The sequence below is a fragment of the Leuciscus leuciscus genome (genome assembly GCF_965113295.1).
Source record: "Leuciscus leuciscus genome assembly, chromosome: 1".
NCBI classification, from domain to species: Eukaryota; Metazoa; Chordata; class Actinopteri; order Cypriniformes; family Leuciscidae; genus Leuciscus; species Leuciscus leuciscus.
Window position 1 is genome coordinate 32,856,882 of NC_138725.1, and position 12,500 is coordinate 32,869,381.

At 36.6% G+C, this 12,500-nt stretch overlaps 1 protein-coding gene across 2 annotated transcripts in view; it reads right to left on the reverse strand.

The window, feature by feature from the left end:
- The window catches only part of myh9b (myosin, heavy chain 9b, non-muscle), a 53,743-nt gene that overhangs the window by 40,697 nt on the left and 546 nt on the right, over window positions 1-12,500 (reverse strand). The window lies entirely within an intron of this gene.

Below are 12,500 nucleotides of genomic sequence, written 5' to 3' on the forward strand. Positions count from 1 at the left end.
AACAAGAAATACGACAAAGTGATTCATCCTAAGGGGCAATGACATTAACATTTAAAGAATTTGACATTTCAAACATTGTTTAGAAGAATACAGGAAGGGAAATGAGATATATTGAGGATTCAGTCAAATGCTGAAGGAAAAGATGCGATTTTAGGTGTTTTAGAGTCATGCAAAGATCACGCCACCGCTGAGGAACAGCGAAAGTAAAGGTTCTGGAAAAATGACTTTGCTGCTTTTACTTGAAATCCTATATAATATAATATAATATAATATATGATATGATATGATATGATATTATAATGCAGTCTAATTAAACCAACAAACGTGGGTGAAGGAAGACCTTTGACTATCCTTCATAATCATAAGTGTTTTTTTAATATCTTTTTTGATCAATTTAACCTGATAACTTTCACACCGATTTTTGAGCATAGATCCGAACTTAAACATTGTACTTCATGAAAGCTTTGAAAACCATAGGTTAACACCAATTTCAAAACAGTTTTCACAGGCGAATTTTGAGTGTTTAAGCTTTCGAATGATGATTACTAAAATATGGGAGGGGAAAACAGCATTAAAATACCATAGATGTACACCCCCTCCAGAAACTAGACATGTCGCGTTTGTTGATTAAGCATCTGGTCGTGGTTATTCAATCTAATCACAATAATTATGCAATTTAAACCATCAAAACTTAATTTTGCACAATAAACCATAAATAATAGAGCCCAGTGGGGTTTGGATCTTGCAGTGTTTACAAAATATCTTGGCGCGAAGGAACTGGTAAGGCAGGTGAACTCACGCAGGTGTCGGGTTAGAGCAGTCGCCCAAGGACACAAACAAATCACTGAGTTCAACTGAACTGCTACACTGCAAGCCCAAACAGGCGCAAGATGGCCGACAGCGGTTCCCACGCGCCACTGTCTCTCACAGCGCTCGAGCTGCAGGAGAGGGTGGGACACAACAGGTCTGACCAGATCATACCAACACACACAACCAGAAACAACAATGTGTGCGGCTTCAATGGACAGTCCAGAAAACACCTTCCTTTTGGCACTTTCACAACAAAACATTCTTAAAACACGTTTTTTTGTTAGCTGGGTTTATAGTGGAGGGGAACAAGTTAAAATGGGCAAAAGTGGCGGGAACAAGATTGAACCTGACTAAAAATTTGGGGTGTAACAATATATCGTGTCACAATATGTCGCAATACAAAAATGCATCAATATGTATCGTAGATAGTGACAACCTGTATTGTGGATAGTTCACACAAAATATAAATTACTGTGTGAGAAAAAAGCTTAGAGTTTTAGTGTCAGTCCTACATTAAACTACTGTATATAATGTTGAATATAATGTATAATCATGCAATTGTGGAATATTTGTGGGTCCTGATAATGCCAAATATCTCACGTTACCAGTAAAAAGTGGCCTATATTATTTTAAATATATCTAGTCAGTGAAGGAGTGCAAACATATTCGTTTCAGAAATTGAATAATGCTTCAGCTTCAGAATCATGAATATTGTTATTCTGGTGTCTCTATTGTCCTGTGCTTTGGGTTTCCAGAACAAGTCCAAGCCTATTCATTTACACACAATGTAAAACCAAATTTAGCATTTTAATCAACAGTGCGTTTTTTGTTAACCTTTTATCATGTGTCTTGGAGTATCGCAATAATATCGTATATTATCGTATATAATACAGTATCGTGATATGTATCGAATCGTGACACCCCTACTAAAAATAATCAATTTCCAAACAAGCTTCCCAAACACACTGCCAATCGTGGGCAAAACACATTTTGTGAAGATTAACATTGACAAAAAGCTATTTCTAGCTAATGAAATATTTTACAGCTGAACAGATCAAAGGCAATTTAGCTTTAGACATTTCTAGATGTTCCAAACAGGTTTAAAACTGAGCAGCAAAAAGGTTGCTCTGATAGCGGGACTCGTGGCGTTCCCCCGCGCCCGGGAACTGGTTTGGGTGGTTAGTGATTCAGATCTGCACACTCCATTGAGTCTGTCAGGTCGGTGAGTTATTTTAGTGTTTGACGCTCCTCCACACCCTGAGCGAGTCACAGATTCACACATGGGACGACTTTGGCTGATCCAGATTTAAAATAGACGATTCGATGTATTTGTAATGGCAGACACTCGTATGTTGAGCTGATAGTTTGACAGAACTATGACCAGTGCTGATATCTAGAGAGCAGAGACTTGTATAAAGCCAAAACTGAACAGTAAACTGGACAATATTTAGCCATTCTGAGACAATCTGCATCAACAGCCAGCCTGCCAACGCCTGATCAGTTAAACATGCATTGTTGTTTTCTTGTTTTCCAACATTCATTGATTCATTCATGCCATAATAGCGGCACAGGCTATTTTAATAGCAAACCTAAGAGAAGTAGAAAATAAAATAATAATAAATAAGACTTCAATAAATAAAGAAAATTATATAATAATTGAACAATATTTTTCCTATATCAAAACACAGTAATTATATAAGCTCTGATATATACGTTTCTGATTTCAAATATTTTGAGCTGATTTTCAGTAATATTGTGTGAAATATTCATCTAAATTCCATTTAATGGATTTAGTTTCAATTAACTATTTTCGTTTTCATTCGATTTTAATAACATTTTATGACATAAACAACTCGTAAACATACTTTATCAGTAGAAAAAAATTGTTGGAAAATAGCCCATTGAACATGAAAGTGTTAAGCAATCATTTAAAGGGATAGTTCACCCAAAAATGAATATTGGTTACCAAAAAGTTGAGGGCCCTTTGACTTACATTCCATAGAATGGGGAAAAAAATTATATAAAGTCAATGGGGTCCATCACATGTTTGGTCCCCGACATTCTTCAATATCTTCTTTTGTGTTGAGCAGAAGAAAGAAGTAAATACAGGTTTGAAACAACACGAGGGTGAGTAAATGATGACATTTAAGACATTTTTCCTAATTAAGAACCTTCAATGGCAGAAAGTGTTCTTTAAAATAGTCAAAAACCCTAGGATTACATAGAACTCATCTGATTCTGAACCTTTCTGCATTATCCATTAACAAGGGCTGTAGATTTGGGAAAAAGTCTGTTGACCAGCCATTTGGTCTCAAAATAGCCAAATATTGGTTAATTAATGGGAATGGTTGGTTAATACAGTATTACTGGTTAATCATTGGTTCCAATGGCACTAGCATTGGTAGAGTGTGTGTGTGTGTGTGTGTGTGTGTGTGTGTGTGTGTGTGTGTGTGTGTGTGTGTGTGTGTGTGTGTGTGTGTGTGTGTGTGTGTGTGTGTGTGTGTAAAACCCTTGAGAAAACACATCTGCAACACAGTCCATTAGCACCAAAACGACAGACAGAGAGTGAGGCGACCGCTGGGATGTTCTCATGACCCCAAATACATCAACAAAACCTCAAACACGCCGACCTTACACAGCTGCTTGCCAGCTCAGAGACTGAAAAAGAGAGTTCTAAAAGAGAGAGTTCTAAAAGAGAGAGTTCTAAAAGAGAGAGTTCTAAAAGAGAGAGTTCTAAAAGAGAGAGTTCTAAAAGAGAGAGTTCTAAAAGAGAGAGTTCTAAAAGAGAGAGTTCTAAAAGAGAGAGTTCTAAAAGAGAGAGTTCTAAAAGAGAGAGTTCTAAAAGAGTGTCCTAAAGAGTTCTAAAAGAGAGGATGAACATTAGCAATGCAACTGATCCTGCTGCCACCGAGAATGATGGGAAATGTAGTTGTATTGCTCATAAACCAGCTGTGTAAGCGATTCTTATGAACTAAACTGCCCAGTGGATGAACACGCAATTATGATCTGCTTACGCCGTGACTCTTTAATGCTAGACTTGAGTTTTCAAGGTTAATGTTTTCCACAATTACAACATGTGTTGCCGTTCATCTCGTAAATACAGTCATTAGTCCCTCTTCTGCTCGACCACCCATCTGCGTTTCTTTATCAGAGACCGCTTGAGTTATTCCACCCATTTATTGCCGTATTCCTTTCATTTCTGCTGTTTTCCCCAATCCTTCTCTCCCAGAACGGGTCGCACCCTTTTTCTCAGTCTGATGAATATACTCAACACTAAAACTCAACCTGCTACATTTCATGCATTTATTCCTACACATATTAAAAACATTATGTCTGGAATCACATCTAAATCCATTCCGATTACTCCAAAAATCACTTTGTAACCAGATTTTGTGTGTTTTTGCTGCTTTGACTACAAACAAATAAGCACTTTAACTTTATTTGGATATACAAAAAAGGCGCTGTTCTAACGCTAGCGGTTTCAGACCAAACAATGAATACCACGCATTTATGACAATAGATTGTTTATGACCTACTAGAGCTACGATTAATCGTTAAAGGATTGATTAATCGTTGTTGTTTTTTTAAACAATTCATTCAGATTAATAAAACATTTGAACCTTCAGTTCAATATCATGTTTTCGTTTAGTTGTCTGTTTATGGTCATGGCCTACTGTTGATGAATTGTGACATTTACTTTAAGGTGTTTATATTGTTATATGTTTTAGAGAGTTGTACAACTGCATATTTTATCAACTTCATCTTTGTTTTTATTGACATTTCAAAATAAGAGTCCCACTGTAATTTCAGGCTCGTTTACAATGAAAAGTCCATCATTATGCATAAAGGTTTTTTTTTTTTTTTTTTTGGGTTTTTATTTATCTAAAGGTTACTTGTAGTTTTTGGCCTGTCCCGTAACAGGACGGAAAGATAAACACACACACACAATTTACAGAAATACAAATGAAACACATTTTGATCAATTTTCACTGCAGTCCTGAACCTTTTTAATGCACTCCTAAAATGTTTAACTCAGGTGCATGTGTGTCAATAGTGCATTTATCTAAGTAAAATAAATAAAAAACCTTTTTTTTTCTTTGTTGTTTTAAAGACAGACTGTTATAGCACATTCTCAAGCTCGGCGTGAAATGATTGTAAAGTTCCTCATGAAGTCAGATCTGATAAGGGCAGTAAATCTTCGACTGTGTTGGAATCACACGAAGGTGTAAAATCTGACGAGAAGCAGTGTGACACAGATCTGTCTGACACACTTGAGCCTCCTGGTGCTTCTGTCAATCTAATTTTACCCGTCCGTCTCTCAAGACTTTCTTCAATACAATCGTTTCAGAGCAAAGACTCTTTCTTTAGGTCCCGCAAACCAGCCACTTCATGTGATCAATGACAGATTCACTCATATAATCCCTTCAAGAATATGAATCCAGTCAGTGAAACTGGCAAAGATCACATTTCACCCCAAAATCAAATGAAAAAATACTAAATTATAATACAAAAAGTACATTATTGCTTAATAGATGTTTTGCGTTGTGAGATTATTCTCATGACTGTAATATTTCACTCTATTATAGAAAAACAATATTGTGCAACAACTCATTTAAATCACCATGATTTAAAGTCATAATGTGTAAATACTTCATTTAAAGCCACAATATGTAACTTTTTTGCTTTAAAAATAGCAAAAATCACTATATCTATGTTATATATTTTTTTTAGTTGTGTACTTACATTATCCCGACTGTTTCCAACAACTTTCAAACCAGGAGAAATTTGTAATTTAATTCGAGAAACGTCCCGTTTCTTTATTTCCGTTTTGTCGCCGCCAATGCCGTCATATCCGCGTTGTCCCTGGTTTCCGCTCGTGCTGCCATGGCAACCAGAGCTATGAACCAGAGCCGTCTGATAGTAACCAAAGCGACTGACGCGGACAACTTTGTAGTTCGTAATGTCTATCTGCACGCTGTTGTTGTTTCGTACAAACATTATGGACCATGGCAAGCAGACTTTGGATACAAAAGGAGAACTAAAACGAGAATCACTATCAGCGCGGTGTTTTCGAGATGCCGAGAGCTCCCATAGACAGTATATAAACGAGAGCTCCACGTCCGAGACTTCGACCGCTTCTACATGTACTTTATTAAACAGGTGAGCACATTTACATAAAACTAATCAATGTTATATAGCTCAACATGATGAAATGTTAGAATATGATCTGTATGTTATTCTGTTGATCTAGCTAGCTTACTGCTAGTCTCATACAGACAAACTAACACATACATTTCAACACATTCAAATGCAGTTTCGTGTGATAGTGTAATGTTAGACCAAGTGAAACAACGCTGAGTTACCTCACAAGTTTAATTTGTCTAATAAACTGACCTGTGACTGTGAGAAGTAATTCTGCACTCGCGTGTAACTTTAGTTCGGTAGAATGAAATGTCCATATTCCTTATATGATAGCTGATAGCTGTCTCTTAGCAATCCCGAACTAGTCATGATAAAAGTATTGATGTATTCAGTCATCCATAAACATTATTAGATCCATAGATTAGATCGGTCGGCTTGACGTTGACGACAAGATCCATAATTCTTAGCAAATGTTGCGTCATCAAACTACGCCTTTGTTATTGTAAATAGGTTAGCGACCCCTAGTGGCGAAAAATTCCATACTGTACGTTTAAATCTTTTTTTTTTTTTTTTTTACAAGAACTTAAATAACAATTTAAGTTGTTGAAAATAACTGCAAAACATCTTAACACACCTTCAGTTCTTCATGCTAATTAAAACACTTAACTTATAGCCTAATACATATTTTTATTTTGGGGGTAAAATATAACTGTTAAAAATAGTTATTTGTTTCTGGATTCGTTAAAGCACAAGAAAATAAACCGTTTCGTGCAAATAAACAGGTGGTTTTTGTTTTGTTTTTTATGTCAGACTGAAAAAAAATACTCTTTTTGGAAGCTTTAATGCACGATTAATCATGATTTAGAACAAAAGAGAGAGATGCAAAAGTGATAACACACACACATATCTAATCCAGACCACATTTGTGTCTTTAGATCAGTGTGTTCTGACCGAAGGTCTCCGGGGAAAAACACGCAAATGCTCCAGTCGCCAGTTAAAATATAACGGAATGTTCTGCTTTCCGTGTGTGTGTGTGTGTGTGTGTGTGTGTGTGTGTGTGTGTGTGCGAGAGAGAGAGAGAGAGAGAGAGAGAGAGGAATCCCTCCAGCCAATCAGACGAGAGCTGCTCATCTCAGATTCACATTAATCAGCCACACCTCATGTCCTTCACATCATCACAGCTGTAAACAACACGCCTCCTGTGGTACATATTTGACTGAGCACTTATGACTTCATGATAAATGTGAGCGCTGGGTAATAAAGTGTTTTATATCTGACTTTATTATGACTCTTCCACTGAAATCTGCAATGAGGGGATTGTTTTCCAAATATTGTCCTTCCTCGACCTCATGAATCACAACTCTGTGTCACTGGTTCATGAATCCATTCTTACACAAACAACTGAACTGAACGTGTGAAGGGCTTCATGAACATTAGGGCTTCTCATCCTGAACTTAAAGATTTATGGGACGAGACACACAGAGAGAGAGAGAGAGAGAGAGAGAGAGAGAGAGAGAGAGAGAGAGAGAGAGAGAGAGAGAGAGAGAGAGAGAGAGAGAGAGAGAGAGAGAGAGAGAGAGAGAGAGAGAGAGAGAGAGAGAGAGAGAGAGAGAGAGAGAGAGAGAGAGAGAGAGAGAGAGAGAGAGAGAGAGAGAGGTGGAGAGAGAGAGAGAGAGGGAGAGAGAGAGAGAGAGAGACAGGAAACCGTAAACAAAGAAAAGGAAATGACAGCGGTGGAGAAGTATCTGCCATCGAGAGCCTGACACTGAACTCCTGCCCGTCTGAGAGTGTGTGTCACCTGATCAGCACACACACACACACACATTATAATGTGCAAACAGACATTAATGCCCACTGATTGCTGATTATTCTAAAAAATAATAATACAAAATGTATACATATACATACATATTAAAAATGCATAATGCATATGCATCATAAATAAAATAATCAAATCAATATTTTATATGCAGATTCATTTAAGTATACATTTATTAAATGTATTATATTAAAATACTGATAATAAAAAAAAAAATTATAACATTATAACATCAGGAGACGTTGATCTCTGACTGGAGTAAGTAAATATTTATGAGTGTCTTAATCTGGAAATCTTGCGTCTTTCATTCGGTGGTTTTGCATCTTATCTCACTCTGCTTATCAGTGTTTGTCGACGCCACACCCAATCAAATCAAAGCTCAAAGTCTACGAGCTCTAAGCTGACCCTGACCCGTCCCGGACCGGAACACACCATCATTTCTGCAACAGGAAGTGACATCATGAGCCTGGCAATCAGCCAATCAGCAGGGGGGATGAGTCTGCAGTGCATCATAATGCAGTCATGCAGCAAATCATGCGCTGAACGAGACGGATGGAGGAGGAACTAGACGTTTATTCACATGTTCATGCGCTCAGCAAACAACCAGGACGTGGAGGAGCGCTTTGTGTGTCTGGATATCAGCTCACGTCCTGCCATTGTTGCGTTCTCCAACTACGCAGGTGCATTGTGGGAGGGGCCGCTCGATGGGAAAGAAAAGAAAACCAAAAAAGGAAAAGGAGGATGAAGAGGAATTATATGGACACTCCCGAAAGCCTGGAAACGACAGCGGTGGGAAATGTAGAAAAACCAGACAGGCTTCACTGCGGAAAAACACTTTCCCCATTCATTTATGATTGTTTAAAAAACAAGACAAGATACAGGAATATGATATTGCACCTAAAATGATCATTCTGGCATCATTTACTCGCCCTCGTGTCGATCCGAACCACGGACAAAACACACTGACACTCTTCAAAATATATTCTTTTGTGTTCAATTTAGTTAATAACAAATGTACATTATTTATATATTTTTATTTAATTTTAAATACATTTAAAATGATTTCTTATTAATTTAATTAAAAAATATATAATTTATTTATTATATATTTAATCATTTAAATTTATAATTATTTATTCATTTAATAAAATATTTATAATTTATTATATGTATTAATAGTATTTAATAATAATAAATAATAATACATAATATAAATCAATAATAATAATATAAAATGTATTATTATTATTATATTAAACATAATAATTAATAATTTTGTCAAAATCTGGAACAGACAGAAGTCGATTCAGCAAAGACAAAACAAAAACAGATATGATCTCTGATATTTCTAAAAAAATAATCATAACTAACCATAAATGACAAACATAATAAACACAGAGACATTCTCCGAAATGTTCCACTTAAGTCGTTTGTTTATTAATAATAAATGTCCATTAATTTATTTTGAAATTAAACATTTATTATTTTAGAAAATACATTGAAATTACATTTTATTCATTTCATATATTTATAGTTTAATTAATTTATTAATATATAATATTTTCAATCCTTAATCAATAATTTACTTAATATTAATTTAGAAATAAATTAATATGTATATACTACTAATAAAATACATATATAATAATAATTCAGTATAAAATATATTATTATACTGAATGTAATAGTTAATAAAATAATACAATTATTCACACACAGAAACAGGCATGAACTTATTTCTAAAAACAAATCATAATAAATAGCCATAAATATTAAACATAATTGACATTCTTCTAAAAAATCTTCCAATGTGTTCTTCTGAGCAAGAAAGTAGCAAATGATCATTTTAAGGTCAACTATGCCTTTAATGAGCTACGCTTCCCATGAAGCACTGCAAATGATGTAATCCCATAAAACAACAACGCTCTATGGAGAGAAACAATGGGATTGTAACTCCCAGAGTTCAAATGCAGACAGAAAAAAGAGGAATTTAGGATAAGATCAGAGGAAAAGACATGAATCAGGTGGATGACATCATACAGGCGAGACGTTCACCATCACGCATCATCGGACCTCGCACCTGAACATGACCTCACTCCATCAAACCCTGCGGCCACTCGCATACTTTTCCCACAATGCCCCAGGCTCTGAACGCAAGGTAAACAACACCTGAAGCTGGAAAAGGTCCTGCAAGTCCACACCTGTTCATCACCACACTGCTGTGCCTGTGGATTAACATCTATCCGCCTGCGGACATTTTCCCTCCACTGATCCCGGCAAAGCCAACAAAAACACCTTTTGAGAACGCAACGCTCCCATTAAGTTATGAAAACATCATTTTGGGTTGATCTCTGAACGTTCAAAGTGTTTTAAACATGCTTTTTTTCTTGCCGATTCGAACGTTATGCGAACATTCCATTTTGCAAACATTATTGGAATGTTGTTTTTGAACATTCTAAAACAAATTTAGGGATACACGACATATCGGCCATCATAGCGGTACCGGCCGATACATTATAATTTTTTATGTTACCGTTATCGGTGATAAGAAGATTTGGCTGATATATCAAGTCGATAAATAATGTATTATTTCCTTCAGCTGAGACACTTCAGATCCGCACTGTTCAACATGATGGGTTTGAATTGCTTGAAATATTGAAATATGATTGGAAATATTTCAAAAAAGGTGCAGCGCAAGTGTGTCATATCGGCTACATAAAATTATAATGAGAATATCATAATTGTGTGTTTGTGACATGGCTTTTAATGGTGAGACTTTTGTTTTTCAAAAATGATATAAAAATATAGATTTATTGGCCAATATATCGGTTATCGGCTTTCAAATATAAAGAATTATCGGTATCGGCCAAAATTTTCATATCTGTGCATCCCTAACAAAATGATATATAGATCATGTTTTTGTGCTGACATTTTGAGAACGTTATTAAAGGCCAGATAACGTTGCACAGACATTTTATTAATGTTACTGGAAGAGCGTTTGTTCATAACTTTGAGAGAATATTGCTAGCTAAAGTTATGAGAACGTTCCCTGTTAGCTGGGACATTTCTCAGGAAACACAGTGGTTTAACTCGCGAGTCTCCTGAGGATGCAGAAAGATGGCGGTGAAAGATTCACACAAAGCACTTTATGAGATCCACAACAGCCTAGAGAGGCATGGTTCAATACAATTAGTGTTACTGATGAATGCAATGATTTATTTTATGAAAGAAAGCAACAAGTAACTCAAGTTACCGTGATTTTACCGCACTTTGCATTGGGACGAAGACCCTGAGCACACGGCAAAATCACTGCAATGCATGGCTTGGCTCTACATTGCTTATTGCTTTATTCTGCACTGAAAGCACACAATAAAGCTGAAAATGTTTTAGTTTGTCACGTTACCAGTGCAGAATAGCTATTAGCTTCCTTAATACTTTGCATTTTTAAGATTATTTGCATTTCAAAATGTCCTAATCTATGAGTGTTTGATGAAATAATGAGTCATAAAGAGAGATAAATATGGTGAATGTTATTGCCTCTGGCTGTATACTGTACATTTTGGAAAACAGGTGCAGGTATTTCATGCGTATGGTGTGTTTAAGTACTCTCGGGATGCTGGGAAGATGTTATATTACAACATCAGGGGTGTTCAAAACACTTTTCAAGATGGTGATGTACCTTTTCTACAAAGAAAACAAATAGTTGCATCCATTGTGTCCGTCATACTTTCCCACTCGCAATTACGTTCAGCTAGTAAATTATGATCTTTCGACAGGGCTTGCATACACTGGTACTGTGCAGTAGTAGTATTCCCAAACATAATATGTCAGGGTTAACAAACGAGAACAACTAAAACAAAATGCAGAATAAGACCAGCATGTGCTTTTAATGGGTCACAGCGTCCTAGACACACTCCCTCACAGGAAACCAGGTCACTCTCACACACACACACACACACACACACACACACACAGCAGACGTCCTCTAAGAAAAGTGAAACTGGTTTGTCTATGTTAATATTTGCAGATTTGAGTGATTTAAACTACACAACTAAATCTAAATCAAATCAGTACCTGAACATTAAGCTGACGTCATTGTGTGAACTAACTGTCAATCACTGAATGACTAACTTCAGTTCTTCATGAACATCCTGTTCATTTTCCTGTCGTCGTCGTGTAAAACATAAATATGTACATCTATGGTAAGTTATGATGAATAAAGCTAAAGTCCGTTATGCTATTTTAAATACAACCTTCATTAAAGTCCAACACAAACCAATTTATTTGTAAAACTTAGAGTTGACACTGTACTGCAAAGTCGGCCTAGACAACAGGAGCACGAGCTCGCGCAGCGCGCTCCCACGGACGACCGTGTGCGCGCTTTACAAATATAAGAAATGTAAAATAATATAAACTGTCTTATGTACGTTTCTTGCAGCCTCTGATGAATATTATACAGTTGTAGATCGCGAGCGCGCACGCAAATACAGTAAATGCGCTCATCGAAGTTTGAGAGCGCGCGCGCGCTCCGCGTAACCTATTTGTAACCGTCACTTGCCCAGAACCCCCTACAAAGTGTCAGAAACCGTTCAGGACATCCCGTGTGCACGTTAATGTTCCCACCCCGGTAATAATTCGTTAATTCAGCTTTGTCCTGAAGCTCGTGCGGTGACGGAAAACGCACCGCTCGGCCCAGTTTAACGCGAGCGATGACGTAATGAGCGCCAGT